Raw genomic sequence first — 16,219 nt, forward strand, 5'->3', positions numbered from 1 at the left:
AAACATTTCTAAAAGCCACGTGGTCCAGTTACCATAAAACTAAATATAAGCAACCTATGTTACCCAAGTGTTTCAGAAAATTCAACAAATACAAAACTGAAATAAATACTAAAATTTTGTGATATGACAAATTCTCATTGTATATAATATACTTGGATATGTGGAAGCTCTACTTATTAATGTTTGTCAATTCTCTGTACTATACCACCAATTCTCTTGAATACCTACAGTGTTTTAGGATTTTGCTGGAGAATACAATTCCTGCCCTATAGCTGGAAGAGGACAAAAGGAAAATTTAACAGAGCTTTACGCTTTAAACAATAACAATTTAACCCTAATATTTATCTTTAGATGACAGGGTAAGTAAATCCTGTTATATCCATCAATGTAATATTATTCAATCTTTAAACAAGGGAAGCCCTCTATGTTCTAATAAGGATATCCAAAATGAATCATTAAGTACCAAAAGTGAGGAATAACATGGTATAGGTAGCACATGACCAAGGGAAAAGAACAATAGGTAGTATGAGTATTGACTTGAATTTGCATACATTCATTAGCTCTTGAAAGGGACTTGAACTGTCAATATTGGTTGCCTTGGGCAGAAGAATTTAGTTGAGGACAAAGCAGAAAATGATGATTCTCACTGTATTCCCCTTTTTATCTTTAGCATTATGTAATATATGAACATGCTACCTAAACATATACATAAAAAAATAAAAAGGCACAGGGAGACATGTTAAGAGAAAGTAAAAAGTATTCTATGATAAAATCTGAAAAAAAAATTCTTCATTAAGTTAAAAAAAAAAAAAACAGGATCCACTGAATGGGATAGTAGGAATGAATGTAAGGAAAAGACACTGAGATGCCTAGGCAACCAAGAATTCATGTGTGTGCATACATGCACTTTTGTACCTGCAATCGGGCCATTCAATTATGAAAGGAAAGGAAGCAGGATTTCACATGAGAGATAGTAAGTCAAATCTTGTGGTCAGAGTTAAAAGCATCCTGAAAATGATGAGGATTAAAAGTTTAAAAGTTATGATCAGTCTGTAAAGAAACTTGAGACCCAGAAAATCAATCACAGCAAACTGAGGTTTCTGAACTGGGAAATGATAATTAACAAATAGAAATGTGGCAGCTTGCTCCATTTAGAGCATCCTGAGGATAAGTTCAATACTATTTCTCACCTTACTCTGCCTGTATTTTCCTAGGAATTACTTCAGCAAAGGAAATGGAGGACATTATGAAGGGTGACTATGTGAAGAATTGGTTTCTAAGTAGATGTGAAAGAATAAGGAAAAAACTAAAAAATGATCTTTAGCTTTTCAGTCTAGGAGGGAAAAAATGATTTTGGTTTTAAATATGTTGATTTATTCGTGTAATGAGTCACTAAGTAACAGTGAGGTCAAGGTACAACCAGAAGAATACCAGGATTGGAGTTACAATTGGAGTTACTGATATATTGGTTTCCTATAACTGCTATAACAAATTACCATGACTGAGTAGCTTAGATCAACCCAAAGTTCTTCTTTCATGGTTTCTAAGGCCAGAAATCTGAAATCAAGGAAATCAAGGAGTTGGAAAGGCCATGATCCCATGGCTTCTGCTGGCTGCTGGTGCTCCTTAGCTGCATGCAGCAGCATGACATCACCTTTGCTTTGTCTTCACCTTATGTGCCCTCTCTGTGGACTCATCATTGGCATACTCACCTGTGGATTTGGGTCTAACTTAAAATTAAGATGCTCTCATCTCTACACCCATAAGTACATCCACAAAACACTAGTTTAAATATGACTTCATTTATTTAAGACCTGGACCTAGGGGGACACTATTAAAATCACATAGTGAAAATTATCAGCCCATGGATTTAACAAAAGAACAGATGTGCTGCCTCTTAAAGAGTAGAGTGAACATAGTGAATCATGAATTCAGGTATCTCCAATTCAGACAATGGGTAAAAGAGTGACAACAAGGAAAATAAAAATGGGATGTGGTTAAAGTATAAGAAGTTGGTTCCTAGCAGGGTACCATGGTATACACCTGTAATCCCAGGGACTCAGGCAGGAAGACTGCAAGTCCAAAGCCAGCCTCAACAACTTAGCGAGACTCTGTCTCAAAATTAAAAATAAAAGACCTTTTGATGTTGCTCAGTGATAAAGCATCACTGGTTCAATCCCCATCTAAAAAAAAACAACAACAACAAAAACTGACTCCTCCTGGATCTGTGCAAGGTACGGAGGTACACAGTGAGATGCAGCAGAAGATAAAAAATCAGGACCAAAGGGTGACTATTCACATCAAATATGGCCAGGAATGTAAGGAAAAGGCACTAAGATGCCTAGGCAAACCAAGAATTCACGTGTGTGCATACATGCACTTTTGTAATGAATAAATAAAAAATGGTTCTTCAGCTTCTCTAGGGAAAAACAAATAAAATTCTGGGTTCTGCTGAACAATACACCAAAGAACTATCCAGATGTCCAGATCAAAAGAAAAAATAATCAAAAATTGTATAAAGATGTGTAGTTTGCCAAAGGCAACATACTAAAAAAAGATTACTTAACAGAGGGCACCAAGTGGTCATAGAGCAGAGGGCGAGAATCAAAAGAAATAGCTTTCAGTAAGGTCACTGGTAGCACAGTCCAGAATTTTAAGAGACAACCTAGACCTCCTGGGGATCCAAGTACAAAGGAACTTCACTGGAATGGATTAAATGAGGAAATCCAGAAGAAAGATTTATAAGCAGGGGCTATGATGATTTCTATATACAGAAAAAGATGCTTTGGTAACTACTTGAGAGTATAATAACTTACACACTTAGGATGTAATTTTAGGGTAAATACAAGTATAAAAAAACCCTGAAAATGCTTTTGCTATGAAGAAATGCAAAGAAGCTACAAGCACAAAATGAAGTCTCTGACCCTAACTTGGTTCTAGATTTCCTTGCTGGTTCAATCTGATCCTTGCACACACCCAGGCAAGCTATTGTATTCAGGAACTGAATCTCTGGACAGGGTCCTCCACCTGACCGATGGACTCCCACACTCATTTCAAGACTGAACTCAATGATCACCTTTTTTGCAAAGCTTCACTCAACTACCAAGCAGTAACTCTGGAAAAGTTTGTCAGAAAAATGACTCCATCACAGAAAAAAATTCTTGATTTATGAGATTTTACACCACAAACATTAAATTAGACGTCTTAATAGAAATAAGAGAGTTGATTTTCTAAGTAACAACTTCATTAAGCATTTCTTTAAAGATGTGTTTCTATTCAAATTGCTATGTTCTAAAGACACACATGATAGTTTACAAAAAAAAAACTATAATCAAGTTGCTGGGTTTTTTTTTTAAATTAAGAAAGTACCCAAATGCATATTAGGTGATGGGAAGAGTTCATTTCTTGAGGCTAGAATTTACTAAATTTCTGAGGAGGAAATAAAATCCTTCAACCATATATGAGAAGACCACCTGTTGTATTGAATACTTCAAAATAAAAATTGCTCTCAAAGTCATTAAAATCATTGTGTGATTACAAGCAACATAATACATCATCTTATGTTCAATCACATTTACTTGAAAAATCATCTACCTTCCACATGAATAAAGCAAGAATGTTCAGATTGCTTAGTCATAAAAAGCTGTTTGCTAATAGATTCCCAAATTTAGGATTAAAGGGAACCAATAATAATTGGGGGAGTAAAAATAAGACAATAAAGAAAAAGAATAAAAATAAAATTTAAAGGAAAAGGTACACATAGAACAATGCTTTGAACATAAGAACACATAAAGGTAATCACAATATGTTCTATTAAAAGGCTCATTTTAAAAAATAGAGTATTGATTTTAGGTACACACCAGTATTTCCTCTGCAGAATCTCAAAATTAGGTAAAGAAGACATACAAATTAGAAGCCCATGAATTAGCACAAAGACTGTTGTTTAAAAACATTTTCATTTGAAAATAAGCATTTTCATCTGTAATATATGCATTAAGTAAGACTTAATGTTTATAGACCAGCTATTTGCTTGAAAAAAAAAAGCTCCTTAAAATAGCAACTTATTCTTCATTGCATCAAACTACATATAATCTTTTCCCAGTACCAATTTTAGTTAAGTACTTATTAATAACTGTTACTAACTTTCTTGGGGGTCTAAGTTACGTAACCTTGTCTCATCCTGTAAAACAAAACAAATCTACCCACCTTATCAGTCTCCTCCACACTTGTGGATTTCAGCACACAAGAAGCTGGCCTCTCCTGTATGTTTGTAAGATCCTGAGGGGCACTCTGAGATGCTGCCATTGGAGGCAGTGGAGCACACCTCCTCTTGGGTGCATCCGATGGCAGGATGTTTGAAACATGTGGTTTGGAAATAGCATTGGACCTCAAAAAAGTTGGGTGGTGCTTATTTATTAGAGGGGTTGCAGGAGCACTTGCAGTCTTATAAGAAAAAGACAGTGTCTATATGCAATTTCAAAATAAAAACCACTTATTTTATACAAGAATAGAAAGGATCAATTAAACTAAAAGGTGGTTCTTTGAAAAGATAAACAAAATTGAGAAATACTTAGCTACTAAAAAACCAAAAAAAAAAAACCAAACAAATAAAGAGATGAAAAAAGGATAATATGACACATATCACTGAAATTCATAGGATCATTAGCAATATTGAGTAAAACTATATACCAATACACTGGAAATTCTAGAAAAAATTAACAAATTTCTGGGCCCAGATGACCTACCATAATCGAACCAATAGGACATTAAAAAATCTAAATAGATCAATAATAAGCAATGAGATTGAAGCAGTAATAAATAGTTTCCCAACAAAAAAGTTTAAGAACCAGACAGATTCATTGATGAATTTTTACCAGATTTTTAAAGAACGACCACCAATGCTCCTCAAACTATTCCATGAATTAAAATGGAAAGAAACCCTTTCAAACTCATTCTGCAATATATCACCCAGTTACCAAAACTTGATGAGGATACAACAACAACAACAAAAAACTATAGACCAATGTCCCTGATGAACATAGATAATATATATCCTCAATAAAATACTTTCAAATGGAATTCAACAGCCCATTAAAAAGAGCATATATCATGATCAAGTTGGTTTCATTCCTAGGATGCAATGATGGCTCAATATATATGAATCAATAAATGTAATACAGCATACAGCACATAAATAGAATCAAGAATAAACATCACATGATCATCTCAATAGATGCAGAAAAAGTCCTTGGTAAAATTCAACAGTCCTTCATGATTAAGTTCTGAATAATTAGATATAGAAAGAAGATACCTTATTATGATAAAAGCTATATATGATAAAACTATATCCATCATCATTCTGAATGGGGAAAAACTGAAAGCATTTCCTCTAAAATCAGGAAATAGAGTATCTATTCTCAACCTTTTCATTCAGTACATTGCTTGAAATTTTAGCCAGAGCAATTAGGTAAGAAAAATATTTAAAGTGACATAAATATGAGAGGAGGAAGTTGAATTATCTCTATTTGCAGATAATACAATTATATTCTGAGAAAATCCTGAAGATTCCACCAAAGGACTCAAAACTGATAAATAAATTCAGCAAAGTAGTAGGGATACAATATCAATATACAAAAATCAATAGCTTTTCTATATATCAGTAATGAATGGACTGAGAAAGAAATCAGTGTTTCTTGAACAAGGAGTCGAAAGATTACTACAGTGAAAATTGGAAAGTAGTGAAGAAAGAGATTAGAGAGTAGAAGATGTAAAGATCCTCCATGTTCATGGATTGGAAGAATTAATATTGTTAAGACAGCCATAGTACTGAAAGTGATCTATGGATTCAATGCAATCACAATCAAAATACCAATGACATCTTTCACAGTTCTTCACAGAAATAGAAAAAAAATCCTAAAATTCATCTGGAATGAACAAAGACCACAAATAATCAAAATCATTCTGAGCAAAAGGACTAAGGATGTAGGCATTGTAATCCTTTATTTTAAAATATACTATAGAGACCCTCATCAGTATACAAAATATGAGATGTGAATTTGGTGTCAACATACCTTATATACAATCAAAAATATGATAAATTATGGTATAAAGGTGTATTAAGAATTGTAATGCTAAAATTAAATAAACAAATGACTAAACAAGCAAATAAATAAAGTATACTACAGAGCTATTTAATTAAAAAAAACCTGGTATAGACATAAAAACAGATATCCATGGATACAAAAAAAAAGAATATAAAGGGGCTGGAGTTATGGCTTAGCAGCAAAGTACTTGCCTAGCACAAATGTGAGGCCCTGGGTTTGATCCTCACTACCACATTAAAATAAAGGTATTATGTAAAACTACAACTAAAAAAATAAATATTAAAAAAAGAATATAAACATAAATAAGATATATCTCCCTATTTACAGATAATACAATTTTCATTACAATCTCTCTCTCTCTCTCTCTCTCTCTCTCTCTCTCTCTCTATATATATATATATATATATATATATATATATATATATATATATATATAAATGAATTGAGGACCCAGAAATAAACCCATGTATCTTCAGACAGCTGATCTCAATAAAGTTCCAAAAGTCATATACTGGAGAAAAGCCTTTTCAACAAATGGTACTAAGACAACTGGATATCCACATGCAGATGACTGAAACTAGATTTCAATCACCCTGAAGAAAAATCAACTCAAAATGGATCAAAATCTTAATTTAAGACTTTGAAACTACTGGAAGAAAACATATAGGAAACACTTCAAAATACTGGAACATGCAATGATTTCCTGAATAGTACTTTGATATCTCAGGAAACAAAAGCAACAATTGACAAATAGGATTACAATAAATCAAAACTCTGCTGCACAGCAAAGTAAACCACCAAGAGAGTGAAGAGAAAATCTATAGAATGGGGAAAAATCTTTGCCAGCTATTCATCTGACAGAGAATTAATCTTCAGAAAGAACAAATATTCCAATCAGTAACTGGACCAATGATCTGAACAGACATTTCTCAAAAGAATACAAATACAAGACAACAAATATATGTAAAAATAATATCTTTAGCCTTAATAAATCACAAAAAACTACATGGAGATTCCTGTCACCCTATTCAGAATGGCTCTTGTCATATAAATAAACAAACCAAAGCAAAAGCAAAAAATAAAATAACAAATGCTAGTTGAAATGTGGAAAAAATATGAATCTGTATAAACTGTTGATGAAAATGTAAATTAGTATAGCTGGTATGGAAAACCGTTTACAGATTCTTCAAAAAACTAAAAATAGATTTACCATAAAATCCAACTAGAGCTGGGCATAGTGGTGCATACCTGTAATCCCAGCAGTTTGGGAGGCTGAAGTAGGAGCACCAAAAGTTCAAGGCCAGCCTCAGCAACTAAGCAAGGCCCTATCAACTGAGTGAGACCCTGTCTCAAAGTAAAAATAAATAGGGGATGTCAATGGCTAAGTACCCCTGGCTTCAATCCCTAGTTCCCCCCTCCCCACCACCACCACAAAAAAAAAAATCCAAATAGACCATTCCTTAGTGTTTTTTCAAAGGGTAAAAAGTGGGAAGGAGATGAATTGAAGTAGAAAAAAAATTATTGGGAAGGGGGAAGGATACTGGGGGGTGGGCAAAGAGCAAGAGAAAGTAGAATGGAGGGTAGACATGATCAAAATATGATACATGTATATATGGAAATGTCAGAGTAAAACCCAATACTTTTATAATATATATTGATAATAATAATAGTAATAAAAATGCACAAGATGATCTTGAAACAATTAAGAAAACTATGAAAATATATTGGAGTTTATGTTAGAAGGACTCAGGATGGTTTCTAATGCAAAAATCTGAACAAATTTGGTGTCATGATTCCATAATTGAAACAATCACATAAGTTTCATTCTGTGCTTTCATAATGATACTAAGAAAAGAACGCTTCATCATGTTCATGCTAGAGAACAAGTCCATTATTTAAAAAAAAAAACATCCAGTAAAGAGAAAGAAATTATCCCATTTTCATATGACCTCTTCTGACTGAATTTGATCTGGGGAGTCAAATTGCTGATATGAGTGCGTTTGTTTTATAGAAATATCTCAACAAACAGTTAAAAGTAATGTTTACATACACTCTTGTCCTTTATCAATTACTGTTTAAGATGCAGACAATAATTGTTGATGGCTAACATTAGAAAAGATGATAACATGTTACTGTCAGTTAATGGTAACACAAAAATAATACCTATGAAGTTTTCTTTCTTTTTTCTCTATTTTTTTGGAGGCAGAGTCTCCCTGTGTTGTACAGGCTGACTCCTGGGCTCAACCAATCCTCGTACCTCAGCGTCCAGCATAGCTGAAACTACAGGCAAGTTACACCATGCCTGGCTACTATATTCTTGCCAGAGATGTGTCACTAAAACCTGATTAAGGCTCTAGATTTAATAGTCAAATTTCAGGAAATAGAGGGGACAAAGAAACATGTGACAAGGATACATTACCAAAATTTTGAGTAAGACAAACTATAAAACAAATGACCTGGTTTTGTCAACAAACCAATTGCAAATTAAAAAAAAATAGGACAGGAATAAATTTCAAAAGCATTCTTTTACAAAAAACAAGGGTTTTATAGCAAATCACAATGTAATTTCAATGACATTGAAAACAAAGCACTGTGTGTCAAAATTTGATATAGCTAAAGCAGAGCATAGCAAATATACATTCTTAAATGTTTATTTAAAATAAATGTTCAATAAATTAAATAAATCATGATAATGTAGGGACTTCTCTAGGAAGGGAAAGATAGTACCAATAAATATTAATGCAATATGTCTTGATAGCATTAAAGAAAAACTATATTCCACAAATTAAAACTCATATCTGATAATCCAAATATTAATTAAGTAGCATGCATTCTACATGAAAAGCCTAACAATAGTAACAATTAATAATGATGAACAGGTGGATAGGACTTTATGTTTAAAGAATTTTTCATAGGCACATTTTACTTCTTGGAACATCTTTTTGAAGGAGTTATCAACAGTTATAATTCTAAGCCCTTCTTATTTGAGTAATGCCAGAATTTACTCTATAGATATAAAGAAATATAAGCAATGTTATCACTCGAATTCACATCCAAGGAGCCAGGTGATCAGAGATTTGAATAAATTGCACAAAGATACACAGGTTATACATGGTAAAACTAAAACCAATATCTATTTAAAGACTTTCTGTAATACTTGTGGTTTTTCCTTTTTATGCCGCTATTTCATTTTAAGATAGAATCCCCTAATAGATAAATATATAAACATACACACAATTAAGTTTAGTTAGAAGAACAGGTGGAAAATTCATATGGCAGCACAATAAATAATATAACCAGAGTGCCAAGCATGGTGGCACATGCCTGCAATCCTAGCTATGGAGGAGGCTGAGGCAGGAGGATCACAAATTCAAGGCCAACTTGGGCAATGTAGCAAGACCATGCCTCAAAATAAAGCAATTCTTACAAGGGCTGGGGATGTAGCTCAGTGAAGAGCACCCTTAAGTTCAATCCCTAATACTGGGAGAATATTTATTTATTTATCTGGAGAGTATTTCAAATAATGATTTTTCCAGACATCTTGTCATCCTCTGCACTAGTTAACCCATCTTCCCTAAAGTTCTAAGTAGGTATCACTACAAGTCAAAGTGAAACACTAAGACAAGTGAAAATTTGAGCCTATTTTAAAAAACAACTCCATACTATAGTTTTCAATGATACCAAACAACCTAAGAGCTGAGGACACTTACAGCACTTTGGATTGACCTGTAGACACTGTAAAAAAAAAAAAAAAAAAGCTTTCTTAATCTTATTCAGAGCATTCAGTCATCTGTAAAATCACATACTTCCACTGCTGGAAGGTGTAGTAGCAATCTATACATTCAACACCTTTAAAATGAGGTACAGGGGCTGGGGATGTGGCTCAAGCGGTAGCGCGCTCGCCTAGCATGCGTGCGGCCCGGGGTTCGATCCTCAGCAGCACCACATACCAACAAAGATGTTGTGTCCGCCAAGAACTAAGAAAAAAATAAATAAATGTTAAAATTCTCTCTCTCTCTCTGTCCCCCTCTCTCACTCTCTCTTTAAAAAAAAATAAAATAAAATGAGGTACAAAAGATTATGAAGTTTGCTTAGGGTTAAATACATACAGAGTAGCAAAGTTAGGAGCAGAAGCCAAGTGCAAGTAACAGTGCTGTTTCTGGAAGGAACACAGAAACCATTTTTTTCCAATTTTTGTGCGTAAAGGCAGACGTGGGGGAGGGGGCGCTTACCTCCAGCCCTTCAAAAGGGACAAAGCTGGTCCTGGCAAACCCATTGATGATGTCCTCTTTGGCCAAGGTGGACTCGCTCCGCTTCCTCCGCGGGGGTCTGGGCAGGACCAGGCGGAGGACAGGGGCTTCCCATTGTCTTCCTCCTAGGAGCCCGACGACAAAGCCAGCGAGGGCGCCGGAGTCCAGCCGGCCCCACCGCCCGACGAGCCAACCCCCAGACGGACCCGGGAGCGCATCTCCCGGTCTCGCTGCGACTGTGACCGCAGCTTTTTGCAGAGTCCAAGGCCCCGATCCGGTCCATCCATGGCTCTGCCACGCTGGGGTCCCCGCGCTCACCGCCCACGCGCCACAGACTCCGGCCGCGGTTGGTGCCAGAAAAAAATTGACACGGAGCTCTCCCTCCCGCAGCACGGCGTCCCTCCGCCCCGCGCAGACGCTTACCGCCCGCACCCGCCGGCGAGCCCGCAAAGGTCGCAGCAAAGTGGGGGCGCGGAACGTCGCCCGCCCCTGCGCGGGAGAACGCCCCCGCCGCTGCTCACGCAGGAAACTCACCGCCCGGCCGCAAGAGGTCCAAGCGGTGCAGCCAGTGGCGGCTGGGACCTGACAGCAGCCAACAGGATCACAGGGGCGGCTGGGGGCCAGCAGCGCTCCCGAGCCCAGGGCATGCGCGCTGGGGCGGCCGGGCCTGCGCAATGGGGGTAGCGGGGCGCCCGCGGGGGGGGGGTGCGGGGGCCGCGAGGGAGGGGCGGGGGGAGCGGGGGGGGGGCGAGGGCCGCGGGGGGGGGGGCCCGAGGGCCGCGCGGGGGGGGGGCGGGGGGGGCGGGGGAGGGGCGAGGGCCGCGCGGAGGGGGGGTGAGGGCGCGGGGGGGGGGGTGAGGGCGCGGGGGGCGGGGGCCAGGGCCACGCGGGGCCTGCCCTCCGGAGCGCCCCGCCACGCGCCCCGACCCTCCGCACTAACCGTGGGTCTTCCTGGGACCCTTGCTCCTCCACCCGCCTGAGGAACCCCAAGGTGTTTCCCCCAGGCGACCCTTGGGGTCGGAGGAGGAGGCTCGGGGCCAGGACGCCGCCGGGCGCTCTGGCCTGGGCATGACCAGGCGCCGCAGAGGGAGCGGGCGTCAGGTCGCGCGAGGCCCCGCAGCGCTCCTGCAAACTTTTCCTCTCATGGCGCCACTGAGCGAGGCCGAGCCTCCACTTACAAATTAATCATACTCTTTCATGGGCTCCAGATGCTTTCTAAGTGTTGGCTTTGCTAAATACCCAATGAACTTAGCCTTTAGGATATTTACAATGGCTCTTAATGAACTTGTATTCCAAGTAAGCCTTTTCTCTATTTTTTTTCTTTTGAAGCGACAGCACATTCACAGAAAAGTTGCATAAATAACACATAAACTCCTATATATTTGGTCAGTAATTTGTTTTTAACATTTTGCCACAAACTTCATCATTCTTGTGCACCATTTTACTCCTTTTAAGAGTAGTTTTTGACACTTTCCAGTTCCTTGGAGAAGAACAGGAAATATTTCTGATTGCTTTTGAGATCATTTTTGGAATACATGAAAAAATCAAATGTATCACAAATTTTCAAATATTTGATATTTGATATTGACTCCTTTAATATTTCAGTGGTATATTTTAGAATAAGTATTTTCTTTCTTTCTTTTCTTCCTTCCTTACTTTCTTTTATCTTTTTTTTTGCAGAAGCTCAGTACAGTGATACATTTCAGGAAATTAGATATTGATAAAATCTATTACCTAATCTACATTTCATATTCCAGTTCTGTCAGTATTCCCAGTAACATTTTTAGGATATTTTTCCCCATTATAAGATCTAGTCAGAATTTTACTACATTCTCCCATTTCAATTTGCAATATAAATAGTTCTTCAGTATTTATCTTTCATGACTTATTCAAATAACTAAGGTCAAACACACTTAACTAGGTAAATCATTATTCATCCAACAAATTCACATGAATTTTTATCTGATTGCTCTATGCAGATTTAGTGAGATCTACCATGGTGGTCTCATAATATTACTTGTATTAACCACTTATATTGTAATTCAGTGTTCTTCATTAAAATGTAAACACCTTAAAATATAGTTTTTCTATTGATTTTTACTAGAGTTCCTACACATGGGAAGTACCCCCCCAAAAAAAACCTGGCAGAATTTACTAAAATAAATGACATATTTTATAAACACTTAAAAATTAGATATTAAACCAAAGAAAGATTACTATTTTGTATTTCTCTGTCCATGTTCTCTCATGTATTATCTTATTAATCTTTATTACATCCCTGTAAGATAAGCCTTTTTATCATAAACATGGCACAAATAAAGGAAGTAAAGCACAGAGAAGTGAAGAATGTGCCTAAAAGGTTTAGGAGGTGTAACAATACACCTTCCCCTGAAGCTTTAAACTAGAGACCTCCTAAAAAAAGGAAACAATACTTTCTCTAAATTTGCTGAAGTCAGAGAGTACATATGTCTTTAGCAATGAAGGACAGAATGATATTTTCATGTGAATGTAAAATTATATCATAAAGAATTTGTGAATTGGGAAATGAGATTATTTTCTTCTTCCTATTAATGATTGAAGAATGTTTTAAAAACTAAAATTCATCTTTATAAAGAGTAGTTCATATGAATTAATATGAGGAAAAAATGAAAAACAAGATTTATAATCAACCATGTGAGGGGACCGATTTGTAAAGTGCAAAAAAGAAAAATGTTTTCTACAAAAAGAACTTTAAAATACTGCTATCACTAACAGCAATTCAGCAATATATTTGAAAATAAATTTTAGGCAACTGTGTATGTATGATATCTAACAATTTCTCATTATATAAATGTTTTTCCATCTGACCATATAATGTATGTGCTTTGGGGAAACAAAATTCAAAAACTATTTAAATACTAAGTTCACAAATAGATTTTTCTTGTCACTGAAGTAGATAGCCACTTTAAATTAAAACAGCGGCTTAAATCTACTCTGATATTGTGTTTTATATTCCTAAAGAAAGTGATAACCTTAAGTCACACTAGTCCAGCCTTATTTCTTATGATTCTCATTCCAAAGTATCAGGAAACTGAACTTATTTTGAATGAGTACTAATTAGTATTAAAATACTAAATAGTATCATGGAAATCATGTCTCCAATACATGTCCTGAATGTATAAAGAATTTCTATTTATAAATTATTTAAAAATTCTGGTTAGAGAATGGGCACAGGACTTACATAGATATTTTTTCAAAAAAAGGGCCAAAAAGGTACTTAACACCACTAATCCTTAGGGAATGAGATGTGCAAGGTAGCCAAAAGGTGGAAGGAATCCCAAGAATTCGTCAATAGATGAGCAGATAAACAAAATGTGGTACATATATAAAAAAGAATATTGTCATCTCTCAAAGTTATGTATGTAAGCATCACTGATAATGGTGTTTGTTGTACTAAATTTTCTTCCAGTTTTCTGCATAAGACGTAATTTATTTTTTTATGGTTGAATTTTTTTTTTGCTTTTATTATATTTTATTTTTATGTGGTGCTGAGGATCAAACCCAGAGCCTCACACTTGCTAGGTGAGAACTCTACAAGTGAGCCACAACCCCAGCCCAACAATGTTTTTCTATTACTGATAAAACTTGCTATTATGAACATTCTTTTGTGTAAATTATTTTAACAATATTTATTGAACACCTACTATGTGCCAGGTACTGTGGGTTTTTTTTTTGTCCTAACTGGTTTTACATGACAGTAAAGCAGAATTCATTTTGACACAATGTACACAAATGGAGCATACATTCTCATTCCTCTGGTTGTACATGGTGCTGAGTCACACCAGTACTGTAATTATACATGTATATAAGCTAATAGTATCTGTTTAATTGTAATGTCCTTCCCATCCTCAATGCCTCACCCTCCCCTCACTCTCCTTTGCACTATCCAAAGGCCCTTCATTCTTCCCTACCCCCACTCCCACTGTGGATCAGCATCCATTTATCAGAGAATACATTCAGCCTTTGGTTTCTTGGAATTGGTTTATATCATTTAGCATGATATTTTCTAGTTCCAACATTACACTTGCAAATGACATAATTTTATTCTTGTGCATGTCTCTTGGTACACTTATGCAGTTAATTACTCTGTAGTACATATTCAGGGATAAAAATGTTTTGTCATCAAGTATGTATATCTTCAAGTTTAAGAAATAATACTAAGCAGTTTTCCAAACTAGTACAGATTTCACTGCTACTAGAATACATAAAAGATCATGTTGCTCTTTATACATATTTTCAATTATTAAGTTCTGTCATATGTGTGTATGTAATGGTATCTTGTGGTTTTAATTTGTATTTCCTTGAGTAGTAATAATGAGCTTGAATATATGTTCACTGGCCATTTGGATAATCTTTTGTGGAGTTATTAAAATTTTTCCCGTTTTAAGTATTTTCTCTTGGCTTATCCTTCCATTTTACACTTCTATTTGTTTTTCAAATCTGCCATGCTTGAATTAAAACTAATGATATTCCATATTTATGCCAAGGATTACAGTTTTGTTGATTACACATGGGTGGTTTCCTTGTAAAAATTATTTAAAACTTTAAAGTACCTAGTAAGAGAGAGTAACTGCTCTTTGCATCTGCCTTTGGAACTGGTTCACCCGGGTGTGGATGCCACTGCACTGCAACACAGGACCTGGGACTGCCGTTGGTCCTCATTCCCACTTGCCACACATACCCTTTAGGCCAGTTCCCACGGGGAGTCTCAGGACGGGAGAGTTAAGAGGTGCTGCTGGGTATGGCACCAGAGTCCTCCCACTTCTGAAGGTCAGGCTTAGTTCCAGGGACAGTTGTCACTTGGAAAGGTTCCACAATGCCTGGGACAACTCACCACCTAGAAAATACACATTCCCATAAAAACAAAACTCCAAACTGTCATTATGCTATTATTCAACTATTGCAAAACTGGATTTTTATCTAGCTCAAATGATGTGTTATAATTTGATAAATTTTTATCTTTACATATTGAACAATTTCTTATTAAAGGAAAGTTGAAAATATGATAGATATAATCTAATTATAATATCTAATTACAGGATGAAATAAATCACTAAAACCAGCTTAATGAGTCTTAAATACTAATTAATATTCAGACAAGAAGCAGGAATTGTGACATTGCTGTCAGCGGAGGAAACACAGGCGCACCTGAGCGAGCAGGTCGTCTGTCATGTGGATCTGAAGTGCCCACTCCCTCTGCATCATGCCAGGGACACCAGAGTCAGGAAGCTCCTGCTAATGACAGGCGGCCATGAGCGCCACTCATCAGGCGGACATGCTGAGGGGAGACCGTCTTGCTAAAATCAGCTGGGGAGTCTGGACGGGAGCTGACCAGTCATGTTGCAAAGAGCGACAGTTTCCAGAATGAGTAGGAGTGCGGGTCTGCTAGAGGCAGGTGGCTGTGACAGGTGTGCAGGCAAAGTGGGTTACAGTGTGCACACTGGCACGCTCTTCAACACAAAGGGGCAAACCGGGTAGACCTGGCCAGACTGCCCCACTTGAGTGCCCGTCCCACCACCAGCAGGAATCTGGGGACTCGGCCACCTCTCCCTACAGTGCTGTCCTCTCGCACAGGGTCATCCACTTGTGTGTGAGGTCAGCTGGGCTCTCTCCAGGTAGCGCAAAGGGTTCCTGGGTGTGTTCAGTGCCCATTAGTCCCTTGTCCAGCTGCACTCTCCCAGCTCAGGAGGCCCAGGCTCTCCCTTCAGGGCTCTGTCGGCCCAACTCTGACATGGGTGACACCATTGCATTCCAGGTCCACAGAGAAGAGAGCCAGCACCAAGCACAGTGACAGCGCACAGAGCCAGCACTGAGTGCAGTGACAGA

The 16,219-nt window shown here is 37.2% G+C and overlaps 1 protein-coding gene across 5 annotated transcripts in view; it reads right to left on the reverse strand.

Annotated features, from left to right (window-relative positions):
- The window catches only part of LOC144373393 (uncharacterized), a 59,334-nt gene extending 48,320 nt beyond the window's left edge, over positions 1-11,014 (reverse strand). For 3 of the 5 annotated variants that reach the window (XM_078036486.1, XM_078036485.1, XM_078036482.1), the window contains exon 1: positions 10,337-10,990. The gene's annotated coding sequence lies outside the window, so the exon portion shown is untranslated. Of the gene's footprint in view, positions 1-10,336 lie in introns of all 5 variants that reach the window. The other 2 variants (XM_078036484.1, XM_078036488.1) reach the window with 2 other exon arrangements.
- Positions 11,015-16,219: the final 5,205 nt, after the last annotated feature.

This window comes from Ictidomys tridecemlineatus, unplaced genomic scaffold, assembly GCF_052094955.1.
Source record: "Ictidomys tridecemlineatus isolate mIctTri1 unplaced genomic scaffold, mIctTri1.hap1 Scaffold_382, whole genome shotgun sequence".
NCBI lineage: Eukaryota > Metazoa > Chordata > Mammalia > Rodentia > Sciuridae > Ictidomys > Ictidomys tridecemlineatus.